We start from the raw sequence: 15,865 nt of genomic DNA on the forward strand, positions 1-15,865 counted from the left end.
TGACACACAGCCCCCCCGGAAATTGAAGATGTTACAGATCTCGTAAAATGGCGACACAACCAAATTTTTTTTTGCACATTACCAAATAGTTATTTACCACTTAAATAAAAAAAAAAACCTAAACGTTTGGTATCTACATATATGTACTAACCTGGAGAATCGTAATACCTGCTCAGTTTTACCATATAATGATCATGGTAAATAAAAAATCCAAAAAACAATTGTAGAATTGCACTTTTTTTTCAGTTTTATTTGGAATTTTTACCCGCTTTCCAGTGCATTACGTAATAAAATGAATGATCATTCAAAAGTACATGTAATGATTATAAGGAATAACTCAGGAGACTCTTTGCATGGAACAAGACAACTACAGGACACAGTTTTATAAGTGGTAAAGTCTATATTATCACACAGTGATTCAAACAGGTGCAGAGAGAAACTCAAGTCCACAACACTTGGTGTAAATATTAAACGCAGCTTAACAGTCTATAGGAAACTTCAGAGGAAAATGCAATCACGCAGAAAGTCTATGAAGCACAATTATTCTTGAGGATACTTGACACGAATAAGTCCTTGGTAGTCCAAACACAGATAGATATGCTTATAAGGCAGTTCAAATAATGTATTAGCACAACCAGGGAGGCCTTGGTAAAAGTCTCAGGTTTAAGCAGAGCAGCAACAGCTTACATGTCCAGCAAATGCAGATGGAAACAAACACAAGCAGCCAGATGGAGGATTACTGGAAACTGATGTATGCAGCAGAAACTCAGAGCTGAGTAGCAGGATCTCCACACAGGTTCACAGGAGTAGGTACAGGTGCAGGTGCAAAGCCAGGGAGTCGTCAGGAGCTGGATGCAAGGCAGAATACTTTAGAACAGACTGAAGGCTGGGGTGGAGTTTTATAGCAGGAAGACACAGTGCACATGAGACCAAAGACGCCATCTTGGAAAAGGGCAGTACTGCACAAAAGGTAATCAAAATGTTCAGAGTCCTGACAGTACATCTTGTCCACCAAAGAAACAGCCCTCGTATGGTTATGTGGACAGAAAAGTAAAAAAGTTATCGCTCTTGAAAGAATGGGAAGCAAAAACGAAAGAGAAGAAATGGAAATTGGGGTCAAAATATCTTTCTATTGTATTGGAACATATGTCCAAAAATGTTTTAAGTAAATTGTTTTTAAGAGTCCTGCCTTTTCTGAATATTTTGAGGGGGTGGCTGGTTCTTTCATTGGGCTACAGAGGGCACTTTCTCTCTTACCTGTGCAGCATGTATTTCAATTTATTTGTCACACAGTTATTCATGTTTTACAGTTACTTGGATTGGTATGGGCATGTGCCTCTTTATTGTGTCAGTGAAAGTACACGTTATCCAATCTTTCATAATATGAAAATGCAAAAGTCATTATCCCAGTAAATTAGAATACTTTATAACACAAGCTTGAAAAATGATCTTAAAATCAAAAATGTCGGCCTGTTGAAATGTACAGGTGCATCTCCCAAATTTAGAATATCATCAAAAAGTTAATTTATTTCAGTTCTTCAATACAAAAAGTGAAACTCATATATTATACAGTAATAAAACAAAAACAGAGCGGCACAGTCTTATAAGCGGTATTTGACAGATTGTCACTTCGGTGTCTGTATGCATGACAGTGGACTATGCAGCCATAGAATCTAGACTTCAGGTGCTCCTCTGAAACAAGACATCCATCTGCACGATCCATATAAGAAAAAATGAGGGCACTCACCAGTCTTCACTAGATTCAATCCTTTATTGGTAACATTTCCAGATAAAATTCATGGCCGGAGATGACAGAGCCGAAGCTCGTGTGAGCAGGGGAGACTAGGGACGATGGGTCGACCCGTAGAAGCGCAGGCACAGCGCGAAACGGCTGTCGTCCCTAGTCTCCCCTGCTCACACGAGCTTCGGCTCTGTCGTCTCCGGCCATGAATTTTATCTGGAAATGTTACCAATAAAGGATTGAATCTAGTGAAGACTGGTGAGTGCCCTCATTTTTTCTTATATGGATCATATATTATACAGAGTCATTACAAACAGAGTGATCTACTTCAAGTGTTTATTTATGTTAATGTTGATGAATATCGCTTACAGCCAATGAAAACCTAAAAGTCATTATCTTAGTAAGTTAGAATATTGTATTTTTCAGACCATAAGACACACTTTTTTTCCTCCATATTTGGGAGGAAAGTGTGGGGTGTGTCTTATGGTCCAAATGTAACATGTGGGGAGGGGCAGCGGCTGAGTGGGATCACACGACCAGAAGGCAGGAAAATGCTGCCGCTGTTGGAATACGGCACTGAGGAAACCACGTGGTCCTGATGCTTAAAATGAAGGAATATTTATTAGCCGCTTCCCCGCCCACCTGTTTGTGCCAAGCAGTGAGTGGGGAGCAGCAAATGAATATTCCTTCACTTAAACAGCGGACCCACATGGTTTCCCGAGCGCTGGATTCCTGCAGCGGCTGGGGAGATCTGTGTTTGGTGGAGAAGGAGGCGGCAGGAGCAGGGTGCCACAGGAGGGATCGCAGTTGCATACCTGACAGCCCAGTGCAGGCTGTGCTGAGTGCTCCCGTATAGGACATAATGAAGAGGGTGGGTAGGAGCACCACATGACAGCACAGAGCCCTCCCTCTTCATTATGTCACCACAGGTCCTTCAGACACTGCACTAGAAACAATGCAGCTTCCTCTTACAAGACCTGTGGTGCGGTCATGTGATGCTCCAGCCCTTCGTTACCTCATCCAGGTCCTGTAAGCTGTAGAGAGAGATACTTTCAGTTTTCTAGCATGGCTGCCTGGCTACAGGACCTGCACTGATGTAAGCACAGCCTGTACAAGTAAGGCTACTTTCACACTAGCGTCGTGCACTGCACGGCGCTATGTGTCGTTTTGTAGAAAAAAACGCATCCTGCAAAAGTGCTTGCAGGATGCGTTTTTTCTCCATAGACTCTCATTAGCGATGCAGTGGGACGCATTGCCACACGACGCAACCGTCGTGCGACGGTTGCGTCATGTTGCGTCGGTCCATCGCCACCAAAAAACGTTGCATGTAACGTTTTTTGGTGCGTCGAGACCGTCTTTTCCGACTGCGCCGGAACTCCGCCCCCTCCTCCCCGCACCTCACAATGGGGCAGCGGATGCGTTGAAAAACAGCATCTGCTGCCCCCGTTGTGCGGCGCTTCCACAGTATGCGTGGGTGCGCCGCAACGTCGCATTGCGACGTGCAGTGCACGACGCTAATGTGAAAGTAGCCTAAGTATTAGTTAAAAGGTTAGTAACTACAACACATAAAAAAGCACTCTGCCACTCCTGTGGTGAACTATAACTCCCAGCATGCCATAGGATCTGCAACTAGAAGTGCTCTATAATTTCCTGGTAGATGACTGCGCTGACTTTGGTCTTGATGGGAGTGCATTATACTACTATGTATGACTACAAGGGTCCATTATACTGCTATGGATGACTGTGAGCTGTGCATTATACTTTATAGATGACTATGGGGAGTGCATTATACTTCTGCTATGTCGCTCCATTAATTTTATTTAGTAGAATGGTTTATTTTTTTACATACATTAAAAAATTGCAGCAGAACAGGGGATATATAACAGGATGGGGATTTGCAGCTCTGGCAAATATTAAGAGACCACCACATCAAAACCCTGTCATGGGCAGCCCAATCTCCAGACCTGAACCCCATTGAAAACCTCTGAAATGTAATCAAGAGGATGATGGATAGTCACAAGCCATCAAACAAAGAAGAACTGCTTACATTTTTGCGCCAGAAGCCATGTGAAAGACTGGTGGAAAGCATGCCAAGACGCATGAAAGCTGTGATTAAAAATCATGGTTATTCCACAAAATATTGATTTCTGAACTCTTCCTGAGTTAAAAAACTAGTATTGTGGTTTCTAAATGATTATGAACTTGTTTTCTTTGCATTATTTGAGGTCTGACAACACTGTTCTTTTTTGTTTTTTTTTACCATTTCTCCTTTTCAAAAAAATAAAACAAAATTTATTGCTTGGAAATTCAGAGACAAGTGGTCAGAAATTTATAGACTAAAAGAACAATTTACATTTTACTCAAAAATATACCTATAAAAAGAAAAATCAGGCAAACTGAACATTTTGCAGTGGTCTCTTAATTTTTGCCAGAGTTGTATATACAGTGGCAACCAAAAGTTTTGCATTTAAAAAAAAAAAGTGTAATGTTGTTGCATATACTACACTCCCTGACAGAAGTTATGTCGCTTATCCATGTTATGTAAATAAAAGCTTATAACCTGACTTTAAATTCATCCATTGGTTGTATAAATTATTCTTTTGAAAGCTGAAACCCTCCAAAATGTGGTTTAGGTTAAGAAAATAAATTGGCATCAATGCAGAAATATTGATCAGTTAATGGAAACAGAATGGTCAGATTTTGGCAAGACAAAAGTTTTGTCGCCTGTTCATATAATGCACCCAATCCTAGTTTACATCCTCACCTGTGCTCAGTTAATGATCGGTTAATTAGTGTGTGTATAAAAAGAAACCCAGCACCCCAGACCTTCACTTGAACTGCAACTTGAGTTCAGACAACATGCCAAAAATTCACCCTACGACCAAAACCTGGATTATCAAGAGGCTGAAGCCCAGATCCACTGCAGAGGTGGCTGCACCTTTAATGTGTCTCAGCATCAAGTACAAAGAAATAAAAAAAGATTTGAAGAGACTGGAGATGTGTTTGACAAGCCCAGGTCTGGCAGACCCCGCAAGACAACTGCTCAGGAAGAACATTTGTTGGTTAGAAAATCCAAAGCAAGCCCCTCTTCCACTGGAGCAGAGCTCCAACAGGCCTGGTCACCTCAAGTCCCTGTGTCAACTAGAACAGTTTGTAGAATTCTGTCTTGAAATGTCTCGAAATTGCCTCCATGGTCGAATCAGTGCCCAAAAGCCAACACTAAACAAAAGGCAAATAAAAAACCATGTGGCATTTGCAAAGTCCCAGAGCCTGCTAAACAGATGGACGCTGGAAAAGTGGCAGAAGGTGGATTTCTTGGATGAATCTTCAGTAGAGTTACACCACAGCCACCAAAAATACTTCAGGAGACCTACTGGAACCTGTATGGATCCAAAATACACCCATACATGGAAAGATCATGGGTTACATTTAGTATGGGGTGTGCAAAACATTTGTAAGGTGGAAGGCAATATCAGTAGCCTACCTACCTCTTATATTCCAAATCATAAAAGGGGTCAAATTCTGCAGCAGGATGGTGCTCCATCTCATACATCCATCTCTGCAACAAAGTTCCTCCAGGCAAAAAAGATCAAGGTGCTCAAGTACTGGCCTGCCTAGTCACCAGACATGAACATCATTGAGCATGTTTGCGGTAGGATGAAACAGGAAGCTTGGAAGAAAAAAACAAATAATCTAGATGAACTCTGGGAGGCATGTAAGACTGCATACTTTGCTATTCCTGATGACTTCATTAATAAATTGTGTGACTCATTGTTTAACCGCATGGATGCAGTCCTTCAAGCTCATGGAAGTCACACAAAATATTAACCCCTTCATGACCTTGGGATTTTCCATTTTTCTCAAGGACCTCTATGGTTACTATACAGAAGCATCGCTGACCCCCGGTCATGTGACGGGGTCAGCGATGCGCTCATTTCCGGCCGCCCGGCCAGAAGCGCAGGTTAAATGCCGCTGTCTGCGTTTGACAGTGGCATTTAACTAGTTAATAGCGGCGGGTGAATCGAGATTTCACCCGCCGCTATTGCGGGCACATGTCAGCTGTTCAAAACAGCTGACATGTCCCGGCTTTGATGCGGGCTCACCGCCGGAGCCCGCATCAAAGCGGGGATTCTGACCTCGGACGTACTATCCCGTCCGAGGTCAGAAAGGAGTTAAGTATGACTCTAATAGCACCATAACTTCATTCACCAATGTTATGCAACATATATTTGTATTTTAAGTAGTGTTGAGCATTCCGATACTGCAAGTATCGGGTATCGGCCGATATTTGCTGTATCGGAATTCCGATACCGAGTTCCGATATTTTTGCGATATCGGAAATCGGAATCGGAAGTGTGCAGTGCGTATGGTTCCCAGGGTCTGGAGGAGAGGAGACTCTCCTTCAGGCCCTGGGATCCATATTCATGTAAATAATAAATAATAAAAATAAAAAATATTGATATACTCACCCCTCCGGCGGACCCTGGACCTTAGCGATGTAACTGGCAGCCTCTGTTCCTAAGAATGAGTGAGTGTAGGGCCTGCGATGACGCCGCGGCTTGTGATTGGTCGTGTGAGCGGTCTTATGAGCGGTCACGTGACCAATCACAAGCCGCGACATCATCGAAGGTCCTTCACTCTGCATTCTTAGGGAACGGAGGCAGACGCTTGAACCGGTGAGAGCCGAGGCCGTCAGAAGGGTGAGTATATCAATATTTTTTATTTTTATTCTTTATTTTATACATGAATATGGATCCCAGGGCCTGAAGGAGAGTTTCCTCTCCTTCAGACCCTGGGAACCATTCCGATATTTTGTGTCCCATTGATATGCATTGGTATCGGGTATCGCTATCAGCGATATCTGATACTTTTTGGGTATCGGCCGATCCAATCCGATACCGATACCTTTGCATATCGGAAGGTATCGCTCAACACTAATTTTAAGTTAATTATTTGTTTGAATATCACATTACTTTCTGTGGGCGACAAAACTTTTGTCTTGCCAAAATCTGACCATTCTGTGTCCATCAACTGATCAATATTTCTGCATTGATGCATATTTTCTTAACCTAAACCACATTTTGGAGGGTTTCAGCTTTCAAAAGAATAATTTATACATCCAATGGATGAATTTAATGTCAGGTTATAATCTTTTATTTACATAACATGGATAAGCGACATAACTTCTTTCAGGGAGTGTATTTATTGATCACAATATAGAGTATAGTTAATTGTTTACAATCTCATAACTTAATATTTTGTAGCTTAGCTTCTTGCTTTAATTACTGCACCACATCGACAGGGCATTGAAGCCACTAGGGTATTCAAGAAATATTGAAGGATCTTGCTCCATTCCATTTCCAAATCTGCAAACTATCTTCATATATATTGCTGTGGGTATGGGCCCCAACTCATCACCCTAACCAGAGGTGTAGCTAGTGCTTTGGTCTGGTGGGGGGGGGGTACCTTCTGAGTGGGCCCCTAACCTTATTACAATTATGGTGGCACACCCTAATAGTGGATGTAGGAGAACCTCAGCATATCACTGCCCTGCTTCTGAAAAAAATCTCCATGCAAAGACAAACATCGATATTACTGTCATATGGTGACAGTGGTAGATACCAGCCCTGCACGACATATAAGACTACAGCACAATTATAGATGGTGACTTACAGCTGACGATCTTTCTGGTGGAGTCATTCACTTTACCATCTTTTCCATCTGGCCCAGACCAACATGGCGAATTCACCAGCCAGGACTCATCTGCAGAGATTACAACAAAGACTCATTTGACTTCTCACATTTCCTGCACCATCTCCATTTATCCACAACCTCCTCATCCTGCTGATACCCCAATGCTGAGCCGCTGCTGCCATATGTGTCCCTATTACTGCACCTACTGTGTGCCCTCTAATTTTTCTTTCTAATGAAGCCCTAGATTTCCCTTTCATTGCACTTGTAAAGTATGATGTCAACAAAAGTGCCCCACAAACACCCCCATGATGAATTCATTCACAGTACCCTCCACACAGACAGTATGATGACGCTACTGTGCCCCATCCCGCAACTGACCCTGAAAAGTATGGTGACCCCAACACAGTGTGATCCCACAACTGTGACCCTTACACAGCCCACCATGTAGTATAATGGCCCCACACCTATGCACACTGTACATTGCCCCCACACAGTATAATAGACCCTGCACAATCTTTCACACTGTATAATAGTTTGCATACAGTTTAAAGACTCCCATGTAAGCCTTCAAATATTTTAATGGCCCCACATAGTCCTCCATGCAGCATAATGCACCCCATGTCCCATACAGTACAATGCATCGCCCCATGTCCCATACAGTACAATGCATCCCCCATATTCCATACAGTATAATGCATCCCCACCATGGTCTATACAGTATAATGAGTCCCCACCCTGGTCCTCACAATATAATGCATCCCCACGTGGTCCATACAGCATAATGCATCCCCCTGGTCCTCACAGCATAATGCGTCTTCCCTGGTCCTCACAGCATAATGCATCCCCCCATGATCAATACAGCATAATGCATCCCCCCATGGTCCATACAGCATAATGCATCCCCCATGGTCCATACAGTATAATGCATCCCTTTGGTCCTCAAAGCATAATGCATCCCCACATGGTCCATACAGCATAATGCATCCCCCATAGTACATGAAGTATAAAGCATCCCCCCATGGTCCATACAGTATAATACATCCCCCATGGTCCATACTGTATAAAGCATCCCCGATGGTCTATAGAGTATAATACATCCCCCAATGATCCATACCGTATAATATATCCTCCCATGGTCCACACTGTATAAAGCATCCCCCCATGGTCCATACAGTATAATACACCTCCCCATGGTCCACACAGTACAATACACCCCCCCCCATGGTCCATACAGTACAAAGCATCCCCCTCATGGTCCATACAGTATAAAGCATCCCCCCTCACGTATAAATCACCCATCTTATTGTCTATACAGTATAATACACCCCCCATGGTCCATACAGTATAAAGCATCTCCCCTCATGTATAAAGCACCCCCCATTGTCTATACAGTATAATACAGCCCCCATGGTCCACACAGTATAAAGCATCCCCTTATTGTCTATACAGTATGATACATCCCCCCATGGTCCATACAGGATAAAGTATCACCCTCATGGTCCATACAGTATGAAACATCCCCCCTCATGTATAAAGCACCCCCCATTGTCTATATAGTAAAATACATCCCCCAATGGTTCATACAGTATAATATATCCCCCATGATCCATACAGTATAAAGCATCCCCTCATAGTCAATACAGTATAAAGCATCCCCCTTAATGTATAAAGCACCCCTCTCATTGTCTATACAGTATAATACACCCCCCATGGTCCATACAGTATAAAGCATTTCCCCTCATGTATAAAGCACCCCCCATTGTCTATACAGCATAATCCATCCCTCCATGGTCCATACAGTGTAAAGCATCTCTCCATGGTCCATACAGTATAAAGCATCCCCCCTCATGTATAAAGCACCCCTATTGTCCATACAGTATAAAGCATCTCTCCATGGTCCATACAGTATAAAGCATCTCCCCTCATGTATAAAGCACCCCCCATTGTCTATACAGTATAAAGCTAGTTTCCCATTTGCGTTAGAATCCGCAGCGTTTAATCGGCAACCGCAAATGAAGGAAAAACCGCATGGAAACGCGTACAAACGCAGCGTGTTTTAGACGCATACGGTAACGCATGCGGTTTAAAAAACATGGCGTTTGCACGCTTTTCCATGCGTTTTGCATGCGTTTGCGTTTTTGTGCGCATGGTGGAAAATTTTACAGGAGAAAAATCTAGATAACCAGACACCGCCAATGGGACTACAGAGGGCGTGTATTATTCGATATCTATATATAGACCCTAGGACTGCTGAAATCTTCACAGTTTGCTACTGTATCCTGTGTCATGATGGATCTTCACATGGAGAGCTTTTATTTCAAGCTGGATTTAAGCATCAAGCTGTTTCTTGCCTGCGTGTTTGCTTGGGAGCAACAAAGAAATCAAGAAAGACAGAGAAGGACACGGCGTCGGCGTTTTTGGCGACACCCCATTATCGAACTCCGGGAGAGCCGTGGAGCCTATCACACGCTATATGGCGAGCTTAATGCCAACCCGGACAAATTCCCGGAATATACCCGGATATCGCAAGACTCTTTTCGGGATTTGCTTGGTCGTGTCCAAGGAGCCATCCGGAGACAGGACACCCAGCTCCGTAGAGCGATTCCTGCAGAGGAACGTCTGCTGGTTACATTAAGGTAATAATTCTAAACAAATGCCAGTCATAACTATTGTTGGTCTGACATGTATTCTTTGCATTTTCCTTTATGTCTTTAGCAGAACAACACCATAAATAGAATTGATTGTAATTTATTTTTATTTATTTTATTACAGATTTCTGGCAACCGGAGAGAGCTTATCATCCCTCCACTTCCAGTACCGGCTTGGAATTTCCAACCTGTCTGGAATAGTTGTGGACACCTGCCGGGCTTTGTGGAACGTTCTCCAGGATGAATTTATACCCCTACCCACCGAGGACATGTGGATGGGAATTGTAGAGAAATTCTGGAGTGTGTGTGATTTTCCCAACTGTTTGGGTTCGGTGGATGGAAAGCACATATGCATTATCAAACCCGGAGTACTTCAACTACAAAAAATATTTTTCTGTAGTGCTGATGGCAATAGCAGATGCGGACTGTTGCTTCATCGCCGTGGACATTGGAGCTTTTGGCCGTGGCAGCAATTCCCAGACTTTCAAGAACTCGGATATGGGCCGACGTGTGTATGGCAAAAATTTTAATTTTCCACGGCCACGATCCTCTCCCCAACACTCAAGGCCCACCGATGCCATTTGTTATGGTTGGGGATGAGGCCTTTTAGATGTGTGAAAACCTACTGAAGCCCTATTCCAGTCAGGACTTAAACCACACTGAAAGGATCTTTAACTACAGACTGACCAGAACCCGAAGAACAGTAGAGTGTACCTTTGGGATTCTAGTCTCAAAATGGCGCATTCTTGCAACAGCCATTAATCTAAAAATGGAGACAGTCGATGAGGTGGTCAAAGACTGTGTGGTTCTCCACAATTACATTATGGCTAAGGAGCGACCCAACATTGAACTGGATGAACCAGTTGCAAACCCATTGCCAGATTACCAGCATCACCGGCTGCAGTCAACTGCGGGACCAATTTGCTGCCTTTTTTTATTCTGATATTGGATGTGTGGCATGGCAGGACAATATTGTGCAAAATGTCCTGTTGGGTTTGGTTCTGTACCAGTTATGTTTTAAATGTTACTAATATTTTTTGTTAATAAACTACGTGTTTTGTTATCTTGACCGTGTCTCCTATGTATTTCCTCTACAAACCACTTAGGTTGTTAGTGGTAAGGTTGTTGACGTCATTGTGTCCTGATTCTGTTCTGCAGTATCTATTGTACGCAGACTGAAGAGACGATGGCTGTTTACAAAACAGATCTATACTTATCAAGTCAGGTGTCAGAAATAATGAATTCATGATGCACAAATAACAGCCTCATGAATTCACTATTTCTGACACATGTCCAGGTGAGTATAGATATACCTTGTATGACCTCCATCGTCCCTTCACTTTGTGTGAAAAAGATTACATACACAGAAGAGAAAATGGAGGTTATGCAAGGCAGTTCTCTACTCACCAGGTCAGGTGTCATAACTAATGATTTTTTGGACACATGACCTGTTGAGTATAGTTCTGCTTTGTATTACCGCCATTTTCTCTTCAGTCTGCAACACAAAGTCACAGAGTAAGCAGAAGGAAGAGATTATGGAGAAAATACAAGTATTATTTTTTTGGGCCACCTCATATCTCTATACCAAACACACACAAAGCTGCAGTGTTGTACTGGAGCTATGAAGTGGCAAAAAATAAAGTGTGCGGCGCAGTGTTTTATTCAGCGCACGTTGTGTGTGTTGCCGGTGGCGAAATACACAATTAGCCAAACATTATTGGGGGCAAAAAACATTATTATTTATTTTTTAACAAACAAATTAATTTAACTACGCCTGCTTGGGGTAGAGTGACGGAAATGGGGTGTGTGTAGCTGTGAGGCCTGGCTTAATGTGGACGACGCAGGGTTGGCAGGAAAAGTGATAATTAAAGTAATGGGGTCTGGGAGTTTGGGGATGGGGCTTGGTGCACGAGAGGGCAGAGACACACTGAAAGGGTGAGACAAACCTGACATTACAGACACATTGGGAGGTGAGGGGGGAGGAATTGAGATCGTCCTTTCTTTAATTTTGTTTCCCCTTTTGGGAACGGCGCTGCGGTCTGGGTAGCCACGGTGGGCTCATTTGTTGCGGCCTGGTCATGGTGGCCGACCTGTCAGGGTCCGTGTGCCATTGCGTGGTTGTGGTGGTGGGCAAGGCCATGCCAGGGTCCGGGTGCTTCTGCTGCATCCTGGTGGTGGTGAAAGCCATTCTAGGGTCCGGGTGCTGCTGCTGCATGCTGGTGGTGAAAAGCATGCCAGGATCCGGGTGCTGCTGCTGCTTCATGCTGGTGCTGAAAAGCTTGCCAGGATTCGGATGCTGCTGCTGCTGCAGCTGGGACCTGGTGATGGTGGCCGACCTGTCCTGATCTGGGTGCTGCTGCTGCATGGTGGTGGCAGTGGAGGAGGTCCAAGCAGGAGCAGCAGTTGTCATGGTGGTGGCGGTGGGCTGTCCAACAGCACTCGGCATGGTCGTGGTACTGTAGTGGTGTCCGGCAGTGCTTGGAATGGAGGTGGCCGTGCAGTGGTATGCAGCAGAGCTCGGCATTGATGCCAAGCATGACAGTGTTGGCACAGGTGGATATGCCGCCACTGTCTGCTGAAAATACCAACTCTGCTGCATAGTCTGCACTTAAGCAGCATTGCAGGCCTGCATGACACTAAGCTGGAGGTCAGGAGTAAGGTGTTCTGACATGCCCTGTTCAATTTGATAAAAAAATGATGTGCTGGCCTCTGGAGGTCGGCTTTCACTTGGTCAAGGCTTTTGGTGACCTCCTGTATATGTGTATTCATATGGCTAATGGCAGTATCCAGTCGGTCACCCATCGCCTTGAGTCCATCATGAAAGACTGAGCTCAAGTGCAAAAACTCGGGCATGAGTGACCTGTCCAAGGCCCTCTGCCGCTGCAGGGAAGAGCCCCCCCCAAAAAGGGGCAGAGGCAGAGGACTGGGAAAGGGGAACACCTGATGGACCAGCTTCCTGGTCTCCAGTTTGTGTGCCAGGCCCACTTCCTGCAGTGCTGCTGGATGCCTGGGACAGGTCCGTGGCTGACTGATGAAGGACCACTCCAGAACCAAGGTCAGGAGTGCTGCTCCATGTGCTGTGAATAGTGTTGAGCGATACCGTCCGATACTTGAAAGTAAGTCAATGGGACTCAAGTATCGGACGGTATTCCTGATGGTTCCCAGGGTCTGAAGGAGAGGAAACTCTCCTTCAGGCCCTAGGATCCATATAAATGTGAAAATAAAGAATTAAAATAAAAAATATTGCTATACTCACCTCTCCGACGCAGCCTGGACCTCAGCGAGGGAACCGGCAGCGTTGTTTGTTTAAAATTCGCGCGTTTACTTGGTTACGTGAAGTCCCGGCTTGTGATTGGTCACGGCGGCCATGTTGCCGGGACGCGGACCAATCACAGCAAGCCGTGCCGAAATTTCGTCACGGCTTGCTGTGATTGGTCCGCGTCCCGGCAACATGGCCGCCGTGACCAATCACAAGCCGTGACGTCACGGGAGGCTGGACACGCGCGCATTTTAAAATGCGCGCTTTTCCTTCCTCCCGGCTTGTGATTGGTTGCGCCGCGGTCAACCAATCACAAGCCGTGATGTCACGGGAGGCTGGACACGCGCACATTTTAAAATGTGCGCGTGTCCAGCCTCCAGTGACGTCCCGGCTTGTGATTGGTCACGGCGGCCATGTTGCCGGGACGCGGACCAATCACAGCAAGCCATGACGTAATTTCGTCACGGCTTGCTGTGATTGGTCCGCGTCCCGGCAACATGGCCGCCGTGACCAATCACAAGCCATGACGTCACGGGAGGCTGGACACGCGCGCATTTTAAAATGCGCGCTTTTCCTTCCTCCCGGCTTGTGATTGGTTGCGCCGCGGTCAACCAATCACAAGCCGTGATGTCACGGGAGGCTGGACACACGCACATTTTAAAATGCGCGCGTGTCCAGCCTCCAGTGACGTCCCGGCTTGTGATTGGTCACGGCGGCCATGTTGCCGGGACGCGGACCAATCACAGCAAGCCGTGACGTAATTTCGTCACGGCTTGCTGTGATTGGTCCGCGTCCCGGCAACATGGCCGCCGTGACCAATCACAAGCCGGGACTTCACGTAACCAAGTAAACGCGCGAATTTTAAACAAACAACGCTGCCGGTTCCCTCGCTGAGGTCCAGGCTGCGTCGGAGAGGTGAGTATAGCAATATTTTTTATTTTAATTCTCTCTTTTACACATTATTACATTAATGTTGTTGCGATACCCGATACCCGATACCACAAAAGTATCGGATCTCGGTATCGGAATTCCGATACAGCAAATATCGGCCGATACTTGCAGTATCGGAATGCTCAACACTAGCTGTGAAAAAAGAAGAAAAAAACACATTACTACCAAACATTTACACAAGTTAAGCGCCCACTCCTGTGGAATAGAAACATACAGATTAAGGCAATACAGCACAACCTAATACACCAAAAAAATACTTACATTCTCTGGGCAAGGACTGGTCTCAAATATGCCAGAATGCGGTGGTATTTATATTTTCTGATCCTTGCTCCAGAACCACTAGGAACCCGGCTCTCTTGACCAAGGTCCTTGTTGAAGCGATCCTTCATCGAACGCCAACGTGTTTTGACTTTGAGCACTGTTGAAAAAGCAAAAAAGAATGGTTAGACAATGGACTTTTGGCCGTGATCATACAACTGTGTGTGATGAGAGAAACTCCTGAGAGTTTCTCTCATCGCACACAGTTGTGTGATCACGGAAAAGGTCACTGCTGCATCACACTGCATTACAATACTTACAAAATGCATTTTGGACCCGAGTCGGGGCATTGTCCCAGCCATCCCACATCGCTTTGGCCACCTCATTCCATAGCCGCCGGATCGTCACGTTGTCCGAGTGCTGCGGAACCCGAGTGTCCCACAACAGGATTCACTCATGGACCAGGGAGATAAGGAGGTCATTTTCAATGAGGTCCTCTTCCTGTTCTGGAACCAAAAAAATAAATAAAGACATTAATGTTGGATACATTAACACAAGGAAAAGAAAGAAAACAGAGACAGAAAACTGGCATGAATATTGAAAGTCAAGTAACATAAGGAGTCAAGAAGAAAAAGGGAAAGAAAGAGGAAAGTAAAGAAATGAACATCCAATATTAAAGTAAGGATACAATAAACAGTCAGCCATGTATACGTACACGCTGCCGCCTAGCCACCCAACCGTGACCCCGCTGCTCCTGCTTCAGCCTCTGCTGCAGTGGAAGAAGTGCCCTAGAAAAAGAAAAAAAAATTGTCATGTGTAGATGTGACAGTGAATACTTACCAATCTGAGGAGGTGAGTACTCACTTCACTGACATGTTCGGCTTGTGCAGGCAGGCCCTTGCTCCTCCTCAGAAGAAGTTGACATTCTGATGCACGCAGAAAGAAAGAAATGGCAGAAATTAGGACATATAGAGACAGAAAATAGAAAATAAAGACATTGGCTAGGATATACTCACATTGTTCAGAGTGTAGATTCCTTCCTGTGTCTGGTCTGCTGCGTCTAGTCTGTTGAGTAGTGACCTGCAAATGTCCACTCCCTCCCTTTATCAGTTTGTATGTGGGGGGTGGCTAATCAGTGTCTAGACATGTTTTCCTGTGGTGCAACGCATGCGTTCACAAATGTAAGCAAACGCATGTGCTTGTGAACGCATGCGTTCACATAGACAGCAATGTGTTTTTTTGCTGCATTTCTTCCGCTAACAACCGCATACGTTTCTAGGCGGCAAATTGATGCCTCTAAAATTACTACATGTA

This window comes from Ranitomeya variabilis, chromosome 1 (assembly GCF_051348905.1).
Source record: "Ranitomeya variabilis isolate aRanVar5 chromosome 1, aRanVar5.hap1, whole genome shotgun sequence".
Classification (NCBI taxonomy): Eukaryota; Metazoa; Chordata; class Amphibia; order Anura; family Dendrobatidae; genus Ranitomeya; species Ranitomeya variabilis.